The 22450-nt window shown below is 46.5% G+C and overlaps 1 protein-coding gene across 4 annotated transcripts in view; it reads right to left on the reverse strand.

Annotated features, from left to right (window-relative positions):
* ARMC2 (armadillo repeat containing 2) overlaps positions 1-22450 on the reverse strand; it is a 272150-nt gene that overhangs the window by 21193 nt on the left and 228507 nt on the right. The window lies entirely within an intron of this gene.

The following is a 22450-nucleotide window of genomic DNA, read 5'->3' on the forward strand; positions in this document are numbered from 1 at the left end:
GCCAATAGGAGCGGAGGGGTGGAGATGAGCAGGATGTAAACATCCCGCCCACCTCCTTCCTTCCGCATAACCTACGGAAGCCGCGGTGACGCCGGTAGGAGATGATCCTCGCTCCTGCGACTTCACACAGCGATGCCGACGATACAGATTACGCCGACGCTGCACCGATGATACGATTACGACGCTTTTGCGCTCGTTAATCGTATCATCTAGGCTTTACACACTGCGATGTCGCATGCGATGCCGGATGTGCGTCACTTTCAATTTGACCCCACCGACATCACACCTGCGATGTCGTAGTGTGCAAAGCCCGCCTTAGGCTGCTTTCACACATCCGGCTTGAGCTCTGCGGCTCAATCCGGCTGTGCAAGCTATGCAACGGATGCGGTGAACACACCGCATCCTTTGCATAAGTTTTTCCTTTGCGGCCAGTCCGGTTTTTGCCGCTTGCGGCATGCTACTGAGCATGTGCAGTGGCAAAAACCGCATGCGACGGCCGGATGCGGTTATTGCCGCATCGCGCCGCATCCGGCTGCCATAGGCATGCATTGAAAAATGCGCCGCATCGGCCGAATGCGGCGCGATGCGTTTTTTTTTTGCCGCACGAAAAAACGTGCCAGGCAACGTTCCATCCGGCCGCCACATCAGCTAAATCTGCCGCATGCGGCAAAAACCGGACGGAACGCAAGGCCATGCGGCACAATGCGGCACTATTTAAAGTCTATGCAGAAAAACCGCAACCGGCAGCAGAAAAAAATGGTTGCGATTTTCCTGCAAAGTGCCGGAGTGTGCCGCATTGCAGAAACCGGAGGTGTGAAAGCAGCCTTACTATTGGGCCCGTACACTGCTCTGTGCGTGGAGCTCAGGAAGAAAGTGTTTTGAATGATCGTTGGTGGTCTGAAGACCCAGACCCCCACCAAATGGAAACACTATTCAATGTCTATAATTAAGAGTCGGTTCAAAATTATTTACAAGTCCCACTCCATCGGCCATGATGGTGGTCTACTGGAAAGGGAGGAGTACCGCCTCTTATGTGACAACGTCCACAACTCTTTTTTGCTTAGCTAGCCTGGCACAACAGTCATTGTTGCAGCATGAAGCACGTGCCTGCGGCTAAGGCTAGTTTCACACATGCGTTGAACGGTATCCGTTGCATTGCGTTGTGTGACGGATGTAACGGATGTGTTGCATATAGTGGCACAACGGATGCAACGGATCGTACAAAACAACGGAATCAGCCTTTTTTTTAAACAGTTTCACCAGCGGCAGACTATTGTGAACGATCAGCTGATCGCTCCCAGCAGCCGGTCGCCGGGTGATCAGCTGATCGCTCCCAGCAGCCGGTCGCCGGGTGATCAGCTGATCGCTCCCAGCAGCCGGTCGCCGGGTGATCAGCTGATCGCTCCCAGCAGCCGGTCGCCGGGTGATCAGCTGATCGCTCCCAGTACGGGGGGGTTAAACTGATCACTCCCTGCGCCGGGTGATCAACTGATCGCTCCCAGCGCCGGGTGATCAGCTGATCGCTCCCAGCACAGTGGGGGGGGGGTTAAACTGATCACTCCCGCGCCGGGTGATCAGCTGATCGCTCCCAGCGCCGGGTGATCAGCTGATCGCTCGGCCGCCGAGAATGTGTGCGGGGGGCGGAGTGCGGAGTGGGTGGAGCCGAGCGGGGCCATGGTGCTGAGGACAGGTGAGTGTGTGAGTGTGTGTGTGTGTGTGTGTGTGTGTGTGAGAGATTATATATATATATATATATATTTATTATATGTATATGTATGGTGGAGCCGAGCGGGGAAGTGTCGGGCTCCCTGCACACGTGGCCAGGGTAAATATCGGGTAAAGCACTTTGCTTGGTTACCCGATATTTACCTTGGTTACGGGTGCAGGGAGCCAGAGAGACCATGCGCAGTGAAATCCTAAGGATTCCGCTGCTCAAAAAAACGTTACATGCTGCGTTCCTCCCGCTGGGCGGAAGCAACGCAGCGTCGCCCAGTGGAAGCAACACAGGTCCTTTTGGCACAATCCGTCATCCATACAAGTCTATGGGAAACAGCGGAATCCGTTAACGGATTCCGCTGTTTTCCAAAAGGGCGGATTGTGACGGAAGGAAAACAACGCAAGTGTGAAAGTACCCTTAGGTTACTTTCACACTTCCGTCGTTTCAAATCTGCCAGGTCCGTTGTTACGACGGAACGATGGATCCGTTGTTTTTTTAGCTGTCAACGGACTCAATGGATGTGTTATTTCACAGGATTCCATTCACAGGAATCCTGTGAAATAACTGATCCGTCGCGTCCGTTACATCCGTTGGGCGTCCGTTTTTTGACGGATCCTTCGTGATCTGTTTGTCCCAATGGGAGTGCCAGACATGCTGGGCATGCTCAGTAGAACATGATGGAATCTAGCACTGGATTCCATCATGATGGATTACGTCAGAATCCTGCACCATAGAAAACCATTATACCTCTTGACAGATTGCGACGGAAACCTGCAGAGTGCGTTTTTTTGACGCGAAAAAACACATTAGTGTCAGTTGCTTCCACCCGACGGTCAGTCATTCCCCAGGGCCTAGAGCTAGTTAAAATTTGATATAAAAAATTCCCTGGCATGGCGGGTTTTCTAACGGGACCTGTTAATACATCAGAGTGGGCAGAAGAGGCGAGTCAGGTGTTCTCTACCAATGATTTGTCTATAGGAACTAGTGGGACAAATCTTAAGGATTCTTTTAAGGAATTGCTGTCTAATTATAAAAATAATATCCGTTCCTGGTGGGAAATAAAAGGGCTGGAAAATTATATCAAGCACCAGATAGTGCCTAGGGGTTTGAGAATAAATTTACTCCCATCCCCAAGAACATCCTCGGAACAGTTCCTCAGCCTTTGGCGGAAGGAATCTATTGCTTCCTCCCTGAGGCTGATGAACTTATTATTAGAGGAGGAGAAAAAACTTTTTTCAGAGTCTACAGTGGTCCTGAATTCAGGTATAGACAAGATTCTGCGTTTGAAAGGTGATCCAGATTTTTCTAGACGTGAAAATCTGCTTCAAACTTCTATTGAGCGCTTTCAAAGTAATTTGAAGGAAAGAAAGCACTCACAATTTGTACGAGACCTTGCAGAATTTAAAGAGGACAAGGTATTTCCACCTCAACCCGCAGGTAGACAACGACCTGCGGTGTCGTCCTCAGATATTGATACCTCTGATTCGGAAAGACCCGTAACGTCCGGGAGTACCCCTACTGAGGTGTCCGAGCGTGGACCACCTATATGGATCCCCCCAAAAAAACAGCGAAAGAGGAGAGGGGGGCATTTTGGTTATCATGGATCCCCACATTTTTCATCTTCGGGTCCCTCTGGGTCTTTTTTGGAGCAGAGACAGACAGGGGGATTTTATCCACATACAAGAGCACATCAGGCCAGGGGCGGATATTAAATCTATCTGATTATTCACTTACCAATCTTGACTATGCGGTTCTGTCTAAGGGACTTAATTTCATACCCTCGAATCATTTTGATTGTTTTGGTTGGATCAGAGACTTAGAAATGTTTGGTAGAAGGCTAAGATGGAAGCTGTTCTTCGAGCATAATAACCAGGAACAACGTAAGGCCTTGGGTATTGCAGAGGAGGACTACGAGTGTTTCCAGACCCTTACGGATTTGTTGAAGGATGATACCAAAAAGAGAGGGGAGGGACCTTTTACCACTCTAAAGAGACCGAGTAAAAGATCACCCCCAGTACAGAATTGTACGAGTGTGGATATCTTTTTGAAATTGGTACAGGAAGATCTTATAAAGATTCCACGGGGGTATAGAGGTTATAATGAGCATAATCATAATCTAACCAGGGGAGAATTGAAAGCTCTCGACTCCCTGTCAAAAAATGATAATTTGGTGATCAAGAAATCCGATAAGGGGGGGAACCTTGTGGTCATGAATCATTCCCGCTACTTGATTATGTGTCAGTCTCTTCTGGGTGATCGTAACACCTATGAAAGGATACCCTCTGATCCAACCAAGATATTTACCGAGATTTTATTGTCTATTTTGGAGTGTGCCAAGCAAAATAATCTAATATCATCCAATGAATATGAATTCTTGACTCCCCGTTTCCCTGTCGTACCTGTATTCTATGCCTTGCCAAAGGTTCATAAGGGCCTAGACCCTTTAAAGGGCAGGCCAATCGTGGCAGGGATCGATTCATTGTCCCAGAATGTCGGTATTTATTTAGATAGGGTACTTAGGCCATTTGTAACATCTTTACCTTCGTATGTACGGGACACTCCACATCTCCTTCAGATCCTGGAAGACATCAATGTAGGCCCAGATACAATCCTGGCCTCCATTGATGTCGAGGCGTTGTACAGTTCGATCCCCCATGATCTAGGGATTCAGGCAGTTAATTTTTTCTTGAAAACAAGAGCCATCGAGTGTATGAGGCATAATGCTCTTATTATAGAGCTCTTGTCCTTTACCCTCCATCATAACTATTTTTTGTTTAACACCAAGTACTTCCACCAGCTCAGGGGTACTGCAATGGGGAGCCCATGTGCCCCCAGTTATGCAAATTTATTCCTGGGCTGGTGGGAGGAAACGGTGGTTTTTGGAGGGGAGGATGGGGAATCTCATCAATGTATCGGACTATGGGTCCGATACATTGATGACATCCTCATCCTTTGGAACGGTTCTGTTTATGATTTTGAATTATTTGTGGGGTCTCTCAATAACAATGCTTTGGGATTGAGATTCACCTATGCTTGTGATCAGAAATGTATTACCTTCCTTGATCTGACTATATCAAAGGATGAAAACGGCAAAATACAGACAGCTACGTACAGAAAACCTACGGCAACAAACTCCCTGTTAAAATGGGAGAGTCATCATCCCCTTCCCCTTAGGAAAGGGATCCCTAAAGGGCAGTTTTTACGAATACGTAGGAACTGCTCAAGGGAATCAGATTTTAGGGTGCAGGCATCAGATATGTTTGGGAGGTTTCTGGATAGAGGCTATCCCAAGCATGTCTTACAGCAATCCTATGCCTTTGCGAGGGATACCAATAGACACTCTCTGATGACGCCAAAAAAGAGGAAAGAGGATGAAAATATCCTGCGGATTATTGGCACCTTTGATCTTCAGTCTGAACGTGTCTTTGGTATAATTAAAAAACACTGGAATATCCTAAGGGCGGATCCGGGTCTGGCCAAGTTTATCTCGAAGGCCCCCTGTATTACATACAGGAGGGGTCGGTCTATAGGGGATAAACTTGTGCACAGCATGTACCAGGGACCACGTCCAGATGGTACATGGCTAGACCGACAATTGGTGGGTATGTTTCGGTGCGGTAGCTGCAGTTTTTGCGATTCAATGGATCAGTGTAAAATGGTGAGAAGTTCAGCGAATGGGAACAAATTTTTCTTGCGGGACTTTTTTAACTGTAAGTCAATGGGGGTGATATACAGGGCTACATGCACGTGTCCCCGTGACTACGTGGGTAAAACCATACATGAGTTGCGGAGACGCGTGGGGGAGCACCTGTCGGATATTCGAAATAAGCGCGACACCCCCATAGCCCGACATATGAATGGGGCACACCAAGGTGACCCTAATCTCATACGTTTTTCAGCATTGGAACTTGTCAGACGCAGTCCGAGAGGTGGTGACTTTGACAGGGTTCTGTTACAGAGAGAATCATCTTGGATATTTAGGATGGGATCACTAGCCCCGGGGGGGCTCAATGAGCAGCTCTCTTTTAATTGTTTTCTTCCCACTTAGTACTAGATAGGTCCACTTAGTGTTAGAAAGTTTTCGTGTTTAGGGAGGATAGATCCCCTTGATTGGGGGATTACTCTTATTATAGGGATTTATTTGAAATATCAAACTCACTTGTTGGAGAAAATTATGGAGATGATTTTTCTGGGTCAATGAATTGATGGAGAGATCCTAAAATGATGCCTGGTTTTGAAATATGAGAAGGGAGAAGGAAAGATTCCGCACATGCAATCAGGGGCACACCAATGGTATAATATATAAAGCACACCTTTATTTATTGCACACAGAAATACATCTTAAAATCAATTAAAAACATACAACAAGACAAAAGAACACCACTTAGGCAAGACCGAATGCCCCAGATAACATATATCACAGATGACAATATAATCATGAAATGCAATGCAATATCGGGATGACAAATATAGGTATACAACCCAAAACCCTGGAGAATGCAAGTGTTAGATGTCAAAATATTCCTGATTGCATCAATCAATAGGGTAAGACTGGAATATTACATGAATATGGCGAATCACAATCACAATGTATTTGAGTATACACACATATCATAATATAAATCAAATATGACCATATCCTGTCCTATATCCAGAGGACATATGTTTAAGAACAAATATAAATAGCCAGATGGTGATTAATGTGATACACACATGGCAAAAAACGTGTGGTTGAAAAGCCACCCCGTAGGTCAAGAGCCTGTAAACATGACAGGAAATGCGATGGCAGTTTATAGGTAGTATATATGACCTAGAGTAGTATATACAACAGAATATTCATGCAGGATGCATGTATGCGAGTGGTCGATGTGAGAGTATAGCTGTAATACAGCCGACAAAAGATCACCCAGTAAATCCAATGGGCTAGACTCCGTATAAACAATAAGAGATATAGTAACACATGAATTGCAATCAGTTATACCTCAAAAGTCGGTATCGGCAGTCAACCTGATGGTTATGGATACTGAGCAAAAGTGACAGCTGTATTCATGACCCACCATATCATATGGGGATATAGTAACGGCCAGTGACCATTCCACCCCAAGGTAGTGTACCAGTGAAAAAATCCAGCCTAGTTACAGGCGGGGGGATGATTGCCAGTACTCACATAATAGCAACCAATATCAAAAAGCGGTCTAGTTAGGGTGGTCAGCTGCCTAAGACCTGGAGGCCAGAGTCCTATCCTGTGACACCGGATGGGGTGGATGCCGAACAGTCATCGGTCAGAAATCCAGGGTTGGTCGGTCAAGTCATGGGGACGGTCGAGCCGGGTGCTCTGGGTGAGGGGCCGACGCGTGTCGCCGCACCAGCGGCTTCGTCAGGGCAGGTAACTAAAGTGCACAAAAGGTGCGGTATATATATCTAACAGCGTTTGATTAGTAGGGAGTACACACACACCTGTAACACAATGGAATCGTCTGACGCCGTGTACTGAGCGCCATCTTGCGCCTGCGCGTTGTAGTGCGGCGACGGTGGCTGATAGTAAAAATGAAAGCATCCTACTGCGCATGCGCGGTATCAATCGGACGGAAGGGCCAGCCGGCCAAATTACTGCAAAAAGCGAAACAGTGCCTGCTATGCCAGTAGATCGTCGCATTGCATATGCGCTAGGTCGAACGGGCTGGGAAGCCAGGTAGCCGCCGATGCAGATAGACAGAAAAGTGGGAGACTCACATTAGGAGGAGTCGATAATACGGCGTTTACAGAGGCAAAAGATGACAGGGCGGATTGATCACAAATATTATTGAAACGGAGACACCTGTCATAATCACATGTCCACACCTACCCCGAATGGCTCGTAGGCTGTCAAAAGGGCAGGGTGTAGATGTAGAGAACCTTTTTGTCAAAGGTATATCCAAGCGATAGACGTGCTATCATACAGTACTGTAACCCTCAACCTGCGGTAACCCAGGCATTCGAACCTGTAAATATGGTCCTAAAGAGGATCGTGCATATCTAAGGGTATGCACGATCCCCATGGGGCAGATCAATAACAGATGTTTTACACCTCTTGTTTAAGGTCATCAAACCAACATGAGCATTCATACCAAAGAATGCAGCTGTATATTTATAGCTTAACCCCAAACAGTATTGGGCCTACTGGGGCATGGTGTTTAGCCATAACTCCATCTATCAGTCCGTATGATTGTATATATCGCTGATTGTTGCCAAATCATAGAAATAGATCGGTCAGGGACCTCAATGGAGCACATTCTAAGAATGCATTCACGTGCCTATGCTGCATCTCCAGGTGGTAATGGATGCAACAGGGTACGATATTATGTCAAAAGACAGTATCTATACATCTAAGCACATAAACCCTCAAGGAGTCCCCTGATGGGCTATTATGTTACACACCCTCCTGTCAACGGATTTGGATACACCGTGTGCGGTCGACCTGAAGGACCCTCCATTGAAGGAATGTTGTGCCAGTCCCCAATACAGCGACGAGATTTACATCAACTGATAGTAGGTGGTCCAGGGAGGGATATAGATGGTATGGACCTATACCCAAAAAGCCTTGCAGTGAGGCCACCGGCTACAGCAGGTTTATCAAAAATGGAGATCACACTTAGCCAGTACCAAGGAAGATTTTAAGACACAAATCACCGGCAAATAATTAAACCGTAACATATAGAGGTGCAGATTACTATACACCTATGAAGTAAGCACAGAAACACCGTCCAAATTTTAAGGCCGATAGAAAAGTGTGCCGAGGTGAGGGCCCAAATGATATTTTTCATGCGTAGCCATAGTCACGTCTAGTACTTGATCGTGGAACCCTGCCGTTGGAAAGGAGCCATATGTGCAGGAAATTCACCTGCAACAGAGGAGAGTTACATAAGCCAATTAATGCAGTATAAACGAGAAAGTGAGTCAAGTATGCTCACATGCGGGGCGGGACGAGGGAACAGAAAATGGTATCAGCCGAGGAACCCTGTGAACAACAGTTCCTCATTTAAACCTGATGGAGATAAGGAATGTAGTTGGAAAATCCATCTAGATTCGTTCTGCAGGAGCCATCTGGTACACGAGCCCCCCCTAGCGCTAGCCTGGCACCTCTGTAATCCAAAGACCCGGGTGCCGCGTGGGCTGCCTTGATGGAAGGCTAAAAAGTGGGCCGCCACAGATGTGATTGTTTTACCTTTTGAGGTGTCAGAGGAGGCCAGATTGACTGTTGAGAAGTGTTTCTGTATCCTTTTCCTTAATTCTTGAGTTGTCTGGCCAACATAGACCTTGTCGCATGGGCAGATCATGCAGTATACCACGTTTCTCGTCTTGCAATTAATGTACGACTTGATGGGGTGATTTGTGGAGTCCTGAGGATTAAAAAAGGTGTTATAAGTCACTTGCATGTAGCCACAGATATTGCAGTCGCCACATGGAAATGAACCCTTCAGGTTGACACCGCGTTGTAACTTGATTGTGGGTCTCACAAAGTGACTGCGGGTCAACAAATCCCTTAGGTTGGGGGCGCGTCGGGCAGTGAGCATCGGCTGAGGGGAGACCACTGAGGAGGTTTGCACATCTGTAGTGAGGATGGGCCAATGCTTTTGTAGAATACTCCTCACCTGCTGCCATTCATTGTTGAAGGTCGTGATAAATCTGATATGATTGTCCTTACATCTTGACCTGGGTTGGATGAGAGATTCTTGTGTTTCCTCTCTGGCTCTCTGGAAGGCCTTCGATATGATTTTCCTAGGATACCCACGATTTCTGAATCTGGAAGTAAGATTGGAGGCCTGTTGGCCAAAATCAATATCATCACTGCAATTACGCCGTACCCGCAGGAATTGCCCGGTGGGTATACCTACTCGAATATGTCGAGGATGGAAACTCGAAAAGTGCAGGAGGGCGTTGGTTGCTGTGGCCTTCCTATAGAGGTTTGTCGACAGTCCGCCATTTTTAATGGAGATTTCCAGATCCAGAAAGGAGACGGCTGCAGACGAGATGTCATAGGATAAAAAGATATTGAGATCATTGTTATTTAGGCCGGCAATAAACGTGCAACAGTCATCCCTCGTACCCTCCCAGATAAAGAAAATATCGTCGATGTAACGATGCCAGTGTGAAACCCCCTTCTTGAATCCCTGAGATTGAAAAACAATGGTGGATTCCCACCAACCTAAAAAAAGGTTGGCGAAAGAAGGGGCACACCGTACACCCATGGCCACTCCCGAGATCTGCCGATAGTACGTCCTATCGAAGAGGAAAAAATTGTGGCATAGGACAAAGTCCAAAAGGTCCACCAAGAATGAGTCATGCATGCGGTCTGAACGATGTTGTAGGTCCAAAAAATGAGTGACCGCATGCATACCATCTGGATGCCGAATATTGGTGTACAGTGACTCAACGTCACATGTTACCAAAAAGGCACCAGAAGGGATGGTGACGTCCTTGCAGATCTTAATGAAGTTGACAGTGTCTTGGACGAAGGACGGGAGCCGGTTCACCAATGGCTGGAGGAAAAAGTCCACGTAGGTGCCAGCTTTCTCGCAAAGACTGCCAATGCTGGCCACAATGGGTCTACCCGGGGGTTTGGTGACAGATTTATGAATCTTGGGGAGCAGGTAAAAGGTGGGAACTACGGGATCCGGAACCCACATGTACTTGAATTCTTTATCGGTAATGATACCGTGGCGTTGTGCAGAACATAGAAGCTTTCGGAATTTTGACTTGAACACCTCAATCGGATTGGATGGTAGTCTGGTGTAGAAGTCCGTATTATTCAGCTGTCTATGTGCTTCCTCCAAGTACATGCCGGTGGGCCAAATCACCACGTTCCCACCCTTGTCCGCTTCCCTGATGACAAAGTCGTTGTTCGCCCTAAGTTTGGAGATGGCATGCCTCTCCTGCATGGAAATATTTGGAGCCCTGGGTGCGCCAGATGTCAATTTGGCGATGTCCGCTCTAGCCAGTTCAAAAAATATTTTCACTGCTGGTACCAGGGCAAAAGATGGAACCGCCACAGATTTATTTCTCAGGGCGAAGTGTCTCCTACCTGGTCCGTCCGTATTCTCCTCCAACAGTTCCAGTAGGTCTTGAAAAGTCTGTCTTTCGTCCGGCGTCATGTTGTCCATAATTTGTGGTCTCTTGTAAATCACCTGAAAGACGAGATTCCGGCAGAAAAGGAACAAATCTTTGGTTAATGAGAATTTGTCAGCGGCATAGGTTGGTGAGAAGGTCAATCCCCGTTCCAACACCGAGGTCTCATGAGGAGAGAGTATATATGTAGAGAGGTTGATAACCTGCAGAGAGTCACCTACCTCAACCTCGGTGCCCGTACTGGTGCCTTCCATGGCCGGATCTAAAATCGGTGTCTCGTCTGTCTGAATGGCATCTGGCGGCGACCGAATCCCTGTTTTTTTCGGGTTCTTCCTCTTGCGGCCCCCCCTTCTAATCCTACGTCGGGGTCGCTGCTTGTCGATAAAAAAATCGCTCGAGCTGTTTTCATATGGTAAAGAGGGAGCGTTGCCGGTGTTCCCAAAGGGTCTGTTAGTCCCTTGGCCTCTGCTGTTCCCTCTATGTCTCCATCTAAATGCCGTTTTGTTCTCGAAATCCGACCTGTCCCTCTGGAATTTTCCACATTTCCTGTCTATGATCTCCTTTTCGTACTTGTCCATCTGTTCCTTCAGTTTTGTTTGAAAGAGTCCGACCTGTGACCGATCCTCCAATCTGGCCATTTTGGCCTCTAGGTCTTTGATATTAGTCTTAGTTGTTGCCAACAATGTACGGTCGTGCTCAAGCAACATATTTATGAGTATGCTTGAGCACCGTAGTAGGCCCTGCTCCCAGGTATCCTGGAAGGCAGCGGAGGGTTCCCAGGCCGGGAAGATGTTAACCCGGAGCCCCCGTGGAACAATACCAGCCCTGAGGTATTCCTCAAGGCTGCGTATGTTCCACCAGAGGCGTATACCTGTTTTATGGGCAGAGGTCAGGTCGGACGTAAGAATGGAGAATTCATCCGAAACCCTGATTGGGGGTACCGTGGAAAATACATTATCAGAGTGCTGTTGCCAGGCGGCCTCCCGCGAGTCCCAATCCATCCTGATAGAAAAACTGAAAGGCGCGAGCACAATGGTTTACAGTACAAAACACGTATGTAAGACGTTATGTGTATACAACAAACATGTAAACGCACAATATGAAATATATTGTGCAGCCAGTAGTTTCAAATGCGAAACGGTGTGCAGCTCCAGAAAAGTTACCCCAAGCGGGGAACAGGGGGGGAAAACAACTAGAAAGATGAATGTTGGAGCGCACCACCAATATTGGAACAATTGATCTTGTTGGGGTGCACCCTGGTGCGGAAGAAAAACACATGAGAAGGGAGAAGGAAAGATTCCGCACATGCAATCAGGGGCACACCAATGGTATAATATATAAAGCACACCTTTATTTATTGCACACAGAAATACATCTTAAAATCAATTAAAAACATACAACAAGACAAAAGAACACCACTTAGGCAAGACCGAATGCCCCAGATAACATATATCACAGATGACAATATAATCATGAAATGCAATGCAATATCGGGATGACAAATATAGGTATACAACCCAAAACCCTGGAGAATGCAAGTGTTAGATGTCAAAATATTCCTGATTGCATCAATCAATAGGGTAAGACTGGAATATTACATGAATATGGCGAATCACAATCACAATGTATTTGAGTATACACACATATCATAATATAAATCAAATATGACCATATCCTGTCCTATATCCAGAGGACATATGTTTAAGAACAAATATAAATAGCCAGATGGTGATTAATGTGATACACACATGGCAAAAAACGTGTGGTTGAAAAGCCACCCCGTAGGTCAAGAGCCTGTAAACATGACAGGAAATGCGATGGCAGTTTATAGGTAGTATATATGACCTAGAGTAGTATATACAACAGAATATTCATGCAGGATGCATGTATGCGAGTGGTCGATGTGAGAGTATAGCTGTAATACAGCCGACAAAAGATCACCCAGTAAATCCAATGGGCTAGACTCCGTATAAACAATAAGAGATATAGTAACACATGAATTGCAATCAGTTATACCTCAAAAGTCGGTATCGGCAGTCAACCTGATGGTTATGGATGCTGAGCAAAAGTGACAGCTGTATTCATGACCCACCATATCATATGGGGATATAGTAACGGCCAGTGACCATTCCACCCCAAGGTAGTGTACCAGTGAAAAAATCCAGCCTAGTTACAGGCGGGGGGATGATTGCCAGTACTCACATAATAGCAACCAATATCAAAAAGCGGTCTAGTTAGGGTGGTCAGCTGCCTAAGACCTGGAGGCCAGAGTCCTATCCTGTGACACCGGATGGGGTGGATGCCGAACAGTCATCGGTCAGAAATCCAGGGTTGGTCGGTCAAGTCATGGGGACGGTCGAGCCGGGTGCTCTGGGTGAGGGGCCGACGCGTGTCGCCGCACCAGCGGCTTCGTCAGGGCAGGTAACTAAAGTGCACAAAAGGTGCGGTATATATATCTAACAGCGTTTGATTAGTAGGGAGTACACACACACCTGTAACACAATGGAATTGTCTGACGCCGTGTACTGAGCGCCATCTTGCGCCTGCGCGTTGTAGTGCGGCGACGGTGGCTGATAGTAAAAATGAAAGCATCCTACTGCGCATGCGCGGTATCAATCGGACGGAAGGGCCAGCCGGCCAAATTACTGCAAAAAGCGAAACAGTGCCTGCTATGCCAGTAGATCGTCGCATTGCATATGCGCTAGGTCGAACGGGCTGGGAAGCCAGGTTGTTGGTTTGATGACCTTAAACAAGAGGTGTAAAACATCTGTTATTGATCTGCCCCATGGGGATCGTGCATACCCTTAGATATGCACGATCCTCTTTAGGACCATATTTACAGGTTCGAATGCCTGGGTTACCGCAGGTTGAGGGTTACAGTACTGTATGATAGCACGTCTATCGCTTGGATATACCTTTGACAAAAAGGTTCTCTACATCTACACCCTGCCCTTTTGACAGCCTACGAGCCATTCGGGGTAGGTGTGGACATGTGATTATGACAGGTGTCTCCGTTTCAATAATATTTGTGATCAATCCGCCCTGTCATCTTTTGCCTCTGTAAACGCCGTATTATCGACTCCTCCTAATGTGAGTCTCCCACTTTTCTGTCTATCTGCATCGGCGGCTACCTGGCTTCCCAGCCCGTTCGACCTAGCGCATATGCAATGCGACGATCTACTGGCATAGCAGGCACTGTTTCGCTTTTTGCAGTAATTTGGCCGGCTGGCCCTTCCGTCCGATTGATACCGCGCATGCGCAGTAGGATGCTTTCATTTTTACTATCAGCCACCGTCGCCGCACTACAACGCGCAGGCGCAAGATGGCGCTCAGTACACGGCGTCAGACGATTCCATTGTGTTACAGGTGTGTGTGTACTCCCTACTAATCAAACGCTGTTAGATATATATACCGCACCTTTTGTGCACTTTAGTTACCTGCCCTGACGAAGCCGCTGGTGCGGCGACACGCGTCGGCCCCTCACCCAGAGCACCCGGCTCGACCGTCCCCATGACTTGACCGACCAACCCTGGATTTCTGACCGATGACTGTTCGGCATCCACCCCATCCGGTGTCACAGGATAGGACTCTGGCCTCCAGGTCTTAGGCAGCTGACCACCCTAACTAGACCGCTTTTTGATATTGGTTGCTATTATGTGAGTACTGGCAATCATCCCCCCGCCTGTAACTAGGCTGGATTTTTTCACTGGTACACTACCTTGGGGTGGAATGGTCACTGGCCGTTACTATATCCCCATATGATATGGTGGGTCATGAATACAGCTGTCACTTTTGCTCAGCATCCATAACCATCAGGTTGACTGCCGATACCGACTTTTGAGGTATAACTGATTGCAATTCATGTGTTACTATATCTCTTATTGTTTATACGGAGTCTAGCCCATTGGATTTACTGGGTGATCTTTTGTCGGCTGTATTACAGCTATACTCTCACATCGACCACTCGCATACATGCATCCTGCATGAATATTCTGTTGTATATACTACTCTAGGTCATATATACTACCTATAAACTGCCATCGCATTTCCTGTCATGTTTACAGGCTCTTGACCTACGGGGTGGCTTTTCAACCACACGTTTTTTGCCATGTGTGTATCACATTAATCACCATCTGGCTATTTATATTTGTTCTTAAACATATGTCCTCTGGATATAGGACAGGATATGGTCATATTTGATTTATATTATGATATGTGTGTATACTCAAATACATTGTGATTGTGATTCGCCATATTCATGTAATATTCCAGTCTTACCCTATTGATTGATGCAATCAGGAATATTTTGACATCTAACACTTGCATTCTCCAGGGTTTTGGGTTGTATACCTATATTTGTCATCCCGATATTGCATTGCATTTCATGATTATATTGTCATCTGTGATATATGTTATCTGGGGCATTCGGTCTTGCCTAAGTGGTGTTCTTTTGTCTTGTTGTATGTTTTTAATTGATTTTAAGATGTATTTCTGTGTGCAATAAATAAAGGTGTGCTTTATATATTATACCATTGGTGTGCCCCTGATTGCATATGCGGAATCTTTCCTTCTCCCTTCTCATGTGTTTTTCTTCCGCACCAGGGTGCACCCAAACAAGATCAATTGTTCCAATATTGGTGGTGCGCTCCAACATTCATCTTTCTAGTTGTTTTCCCCCCCTGTTCCCCGCTTGGGGTAACTTTTCTGGAGCTGCACACCGTTTCGCATTTGAAACTACTGGCTGCACAATATATTTCATATTGTGCGTTTACATGTTTGTTGTATACACATAACGTCTTACATACGTGTTTTGTACTGTAAACCATTGTGCTCGCGCCTTTCAGTTTTTCTATCAGGATGGATTGGGACTCGCGGGAGGCCGCCTGGCAACAGCACTCTGATAATGTATTTTCCACGGTACCCCCAATCAGGGTTTCGGATGAATTCTCCATTCTTACGTCCGACCTGACCTCTGCCCATAAAACAGGTATACGCCTCTGGTGGAACATACGCAGCCTTGAGGAATACCTCAGGGCTGGTATTGTTCCACGGGGGCTCCGGGTTAACATCTTCCCGGCCTGGGAACCCTCCGCTGCCTTCCAGGATACCTGGGAGCAGGGCCTACTACGGTGCTCAAGCATACTCATAAATATGTTGCTTGAGCACGACCGTACATTGTTGGCAACAACTAAGACTAATATCAAAGACCTAGAGGCCAAAATGGCCAGATTGGAGGATCGGTCACAGGTCGGACTCTTTCAAACAAAACTGAAGGAACAGATGGACAAGTACGAAAAGGAGATCATAGACAGGAAATGTGGAAAATTCCAGAGGGACAGGTCGGATTTCGAGAACAAAACGGCATTTAGATGGAGACATAGAGGGAACAGCAGAGGCCAAGGGACTAACAGACCCTTTGGGAACACCGGCAACGCTCCCTCTCTACCATATGAAAACAGCTCGAGCGATTTTTTATCAACAAGCAGCGACCCCGACGTAGGATTAGAAGGGGGGGCCGCAAGAGGAAGAACCCGAAAAAAACAGGGATTCGGTCGCCGCCAGATGCCATTCAGACAGACGAGACACCGATTTTAGATCCGGCCATGGAAGGCACCAGTACGGGCACCGAGGTTGAGGTAGGTGACTCTCTGCAGGTTATCAACCTCTCTACATATATACTCTCTCCTCATGAGACCTCGGTGTTGGAACGGGGATTGACCTTCTCACCAACCTATGCCGCTGACAAATTCTCATTAACCAAAGATTTGTTCCTTTTCTGCCGGAATCTCGTCTTTCAGGTGATTTACAAGAGACCACAAATTATGGACAACATGACGCCGGACGAAAGACAGACTTTTCAAGACCTACTGGAACTGTTGGAGGAGAATACGGACGGACCAGGTAGGAGACACTTCCCCCTGAGAAATAAATCTGTGGCGGTTCCATCTTTTGCCCTGGTACCAGCAGTGAAAACATTTTTTGAACTGGCTAGAGCGGACATCGCCAAATTGACATCTGGCGCACCCAGGGCTCCAAATATTTCCATGCAGGAGAGGCATGCCATCTCCAAACTTAGGGCGAACAACGACTTTGTCCTCAGGGAAGCGGACAAGGGTGGGAACGTGGTGATTTGGCCCACCGGCATGTACTTGGAGGAAGCACATAGACAGCTGAATAATACGGACTTCTACACCAGACTACCATCCAATCCGATTGAGGTGTTCAAGTCAAAATTCCGAAAGCTTCTATGTTCTGCACAACGCCACGGTATCATTACCGATAAAGAATTCAAGTACATGTGGGTTCCGGATCCCGTAGTTCCCACCTTTTACCTGCTCCCCAAGATTCATAAATCTGTCACCAAACCCCCGGGTAGACCCATTGTGGCCAGCATTGGCAGTCTTTGCGAGAAAGCTGGCACCTACGTGGACTTTTTCCTCCAGCCATTGGTGAACCGGCTCCCGTCCTTCGTCCAAGACACTGTCAACTTCATTAAGATCTGCAAGGACGTCACCATCCCTTCTGGTGCCTTTTTGGTAACATGTGACGTTGAGTCACTGTACACCAATATTCGGCATCCAGATGGTATGCATGCGGTCACTCATTTTTTGGACCTACAACATCGTTCAGACCGCATGCATGACTCATTCTTGGTGGACCTTTTGGACTTTGTCCTATGCCACAATTTTTTCCTCTTCGATAGGACGTACTATCGGCAGATCTCGGGAGTGGCCATGGGTGTACGGTGTGCCCCTTCTTTCGCCAACCTTTTTTTAGGTTGGTGGGAATCCACCATTGTTTTTCAATCTCAGGGATTCAAGAAGGGGGTTTCACACTGGCATCGTTACATCGACGATATTTTCTTTATCTGGGAGGGTACGAGGGATGACTGTTGCACGTTTATTGCCGGCCTAAATAACAATGATCTCAATATCTTTTTATCCTATGACATCTCGTCTGCAGCCGTCTCCTTTCTGGATCTGGAAATCTCCATTAAAAATGGCGGACTGTCGACAAACCTCTATAGGAAGGCCACAGCAACCAACGCCCTCCTGCACTTTTCGAGTTTCCATCCTCGACATATTCGAGTAGGTATACCCACCGGGCAATTCCTGCGGGTACGGCGTAATTGCAGTGATGATATTGATTTTGGCCAACAGGCCTCCAATCTTACTTCCAGATTCAGAAATCGTGGGTATCCTAGGAAAATCATATCGAAGGCCTTCCAGAGAGCCAGAGAGGAAACACAAGAATCTCTCATCCAACCCAGGTCAAGATGTAAGGACAATCATATCAGATTTATCACGACCTTCAACAATGAATGGCAGCAGGTGAGGAGTATTCTACAAAAGCATTGGCCCATCCTCACTACAGATGTGCAAACCTCCTCAGTGGTCTCCCCTCAGCCGATGCTCACTGCCCGACGCGCCCCCAACCTAAGGGATTTGTTGACCCGCAGTCACTTTGTGAGACCCACAATCAAGTTACAACGCGGTGTCAACCTGAAGGGTTCATTTCCATGTGGCGACTGCAATATCTGTGGCTACATGCAAGTGACTTATAACACCTTTTTTAATCCTCAGGACTCCACAAATCACCCCATCAAGTCGTACATTAATTGCAAGACGAGAAACGTGGTATACTGCATGATCTGCCCATGCGACAAGGTCTATGTTGGCCAGACAACTCAAGAATTAAGGAAAAGGATACAGAAACACTTCTCAACAGTCAATCTGGCCTCCTCTGACACCTCAAAAGGTAAAACAATCACATCTGTGGCGGCCCACTTTTTAGCCTTCCATCAAGGCAGCCCACGCGGCACCCGGGTCTTTGGATTACAGAGGTGCCAGGCTAGCGCTAGGGGGGGCTCGTGTACCAGATGGCTCCTGCAGAACGAATCTAGATGGATTTTCCAACTACATTCCTTATCTCCATCAGGTTTAAATGAGGAACTGTTGTTCACAGGGTTCCTCGGCTGATACCATTTTCTGTTCCCTCGTCCCGCCCCGCATGTGAGCATACTTGACTCACTTTCTCGTTTATACTGCATTAATTGGCTTATATAACTCTCCTCTGTTGCAGGTGAATTTCCTGCACATATGGCTCCTTTCCAACGGCAGGGTTCCACGATCAAGTACTAGACGTGACTATGGCTACGCATGAAAAATATCATTTGGGCCCTCACCTCGGCACACTTTTCTATCGGCCTTAAAATTTGGACGGTGTTTCTGTGCTTACTTCATAGGTGTATAGTAATCTGCACCTCTATATGTTACGGTTTAATTATTTGCCGGTGATTTGTGTCTTAAAATCTTCCTTGGTACTGGCTAAGTGTGATCTCCATTTTTGATAAACCTGCTGTAGCCGGTGGCCTCACTGCAAGGCTTTTTGGGTATAGGTCCATACCATCTATATCCCTCCCTGGACCACCTACTATCAGTTGATGTAAATCTCGTCGCTGTATTGGGGACTGGCACAACATTCCTTCAATGGAGGGTCCTTCAGGTCGACCGCACACGGTGTATCCAAATCCGTTGACAGGAGGGTGTGTAACATAATAGCCCATCAGGGGACTCCTTGAGGGTTTATGTGCTTAGATGTATAGATACTGTCTTTTGACATAATATCGTACCCTGTTGCATCCATTACCACCTGGAGATGCAGCATAGGCACGTGAATGCATTCTTAGAATGTGCTCCATTGAGGTCCCTGACCGATCTATTTCTATGATTTGGCAACAATCAGCGATATATACAATCATACGGACTGATAGATGGAGTTATGGCTAAACACCATGCCCCAGTAGGCCCAATACTGTTTGGGGTTAAGCTATAAATATACAGCTGCATTCTTTGGTATGAATGCTCATGTTGGTTTGATGACCTTAAACAAGAGGTGTAAAACATCTGTTATTGATCTGCCCCATGGGGATCGTGCATACCCTTAGATATGCACGATCCTCTTTAGGACCATATTTACAGGTTCGAATGCCTGGGTTACCGCAGGTTGAGGGTTACAGTACTGTATGATAGCACGTCTATCGCTTGGATATACCTTTGACAAAAAGGTTCTCTACATCTACACCCTGCCCTTTTGACAGCCTACGAGCCATTCGGGGTAGGTGTGGACATGTGATTATGACAGGTGTCTCCGTTTCAATAATATTTGTGATCAATCCGCCCTGTCATCTTTTGCCTCTGTAAACGCCGTATTATCGACTCCTCCTAATGTGAGTCTCCCACTTTTCTGTCTATCTGCATCGGCGGCTACCTGGCTTCCCAGCCCGTTCGACCTAGCGCATATGCAATGCGACGATCTACTGGCATAGCAGGCACTGTTTCGCTTTTTGCAGTAATTTGGCCGGCTGGCCCTTCCGTCCGATTGATACCGCGCATGCGCAGTAGGATGCTTTCATTTTTACTATCAGCCACCGTCGCCGCACTACAACGCGCAGGCGCAAGATGGCGCTCAGTACACGGCGTCAGACGATTCCATTGTGTTACAGGTGTGTGTGTACTCCCTACTAATCAAACGCTGTTAGATATATATACCGCACCTTTTGTGCACTTTAGTTACCTGCCCTGACGAAGCCGCTGGTGCGGCGACACGCGTCGGCCCCTCACCCAGAGCACCCGGCTCGACCGTCCCCATGACTTGACCGACCAACCCTGGATTTCTGACCGATGACTGTTCGGCATCCACCCCATCCGGTGTCACAGGATAGGACTCTGGCCTCCAGGTCTTAGGCAGCTGACCACCCTAACTAGACCGCTTTTTGATATTGGTTGCTATTATGTGAGTACTGGCAATCATCCCCCCGCCTGTAACTAGGCTGGATTTTTTCACTGGTACACTACCTTGGGGTGGAATGGTCACTGGCCGTTACTATATCCCCATATGATATGGTGGGTCATGAATACAGCTGTCACTTTTGCTCAGCATCCATAACCATCAGGTTGACTGCCGATACCGACTTTTGAGGTATAACTGATTGCAATTCATGTGTTACTATATCTCTTATTGTTTATACGGAGTCTAGCCCATTGGATTTACTGGGTGATCTTTTGTCGGCTGTATTACAGCTATACTCTCACATCGACCACTCGCATACATGCATCCTGCATGAATATTCTGTTGTATATACTACTCTAGGTCATATATACTACCTATAAACTGCCATCGCATTTCCTGTCATGTTTACAGGCTCTTGACCTACGGGGTGGCTTTTCAACCACACGTTTTTTGCCATGTGTGTATCACATTAATCACCATCTGGCTATTTATATTTGTTCTTAAACATATGTCCTCTGGATATAGGACAGGATATGGTCATATTTGATTTATATTATGATATGTGTGTATACTCAAATACATTGTGATTGTGATTCGCCATATTCATGTAATATTCCAGTCTTACCCTATTGATTGATGCAATCAGGAATATTTTGACATCTAACACTTGCATTCTCCAGGGTTTTGGGTTGTATACCTATATTTGTCATCCCGATATTGCATTGCATTTCATGATTATATTGTCATCTGTGATATATGTTATCTGGGGCATTCGGTCTTGCCTAAGTGGTGTTCTTTTGTCTTGTTGTATGTTTTTAATTGATTTTAAGATGTATTTCTGTGTGCAATAAATAAAGGTGTGCTTTATATATTATACCATTGGTGTGCCCCTGATTGCATGTGCGGAATCTTTCCTTCTCCCTTCTCATGTGTTTTTCTTCCGCACCAGGGTGCACCCAAACAAGATCAATTGTTCCAATATTGGTGGTGCGCTCCAACATTCATCTTTCTAGTGGTTTTGAAATATGATGATTTTGCTAGTGCTGTACCTGCTAACTGTATGTGAAGGATCCGTATCAGGTCTAGTGACCATTGATTTATGGTGCGGGTGCTTATAGTATACAGGGGATCCTTTGTATATATATGTATAAAAATTGCATATTTGTATGTGTATACATGTAATCCCTGTATGCATATTCGCTTTGTATTCATGCTATATATGGGGGTGGGTATTTGTGAAGTATCTGGGATGACCACCTCGGCATATGGGCATCTATAGCAGCTCTGTATTTATGCTGTATTTAATAGGTTCTCATTTACCTCTGGGTGTATGGGATCCTTTAATGCTGCTGGGTTTATATATAGCCCTTATGTTTATTATGAACATGGAAACAACTTCTGGATTTTGGCATGATCGCACAAGTATCTATTCAGCCGGGATCTCCTATCTCTAATATTGGTGTTTATATATGCCTCCTGAAAGTCCCTATATTGTTTTAAAGGCTGTGGATTACCTGTGTTTCTGAGCACGGCCGCATTGCATTATAGACATCCCGGATCTCACAGTGCAGTTACATTTCCTATCTCTGTATACACGCCCACCCTTGCTCATGTGACTATGTGAGCTCACGACAAGGTGGGCGTTGCTTAGCACTGTGAAGGGTTTCCCTTCACATTACGTAGATGGGGCATGCGCATTGATCGTTTTTTGACGACGCATGCGCAGTAGTTATCATGATGACGCCGAATGGGGGAGGACGGGATTTCTCCCAGCTGTTTCATTAAGCATGGGCTATTTAGGGCGGCAGGGAATATGCAGCTCCATGACGCCTGGAG

This window comes from Anomaloglossus baeobatrachus, chromosome 3 (assembly GCF_048569485.1).
Source record: "Anomaloglossus baeobatrachus isolate aAnoBae1 chromosome 3, aAnoBae1.hap1, whole genome shotgun sequence".
NCBI classification, from domain to species: domain Eukaryota; kingdom Metazoa; phylum Chordata; class Amphibia; order Anura; family Aromobatidae; genus Anomaloglossus; species Anomaloglossus baeobatrachus.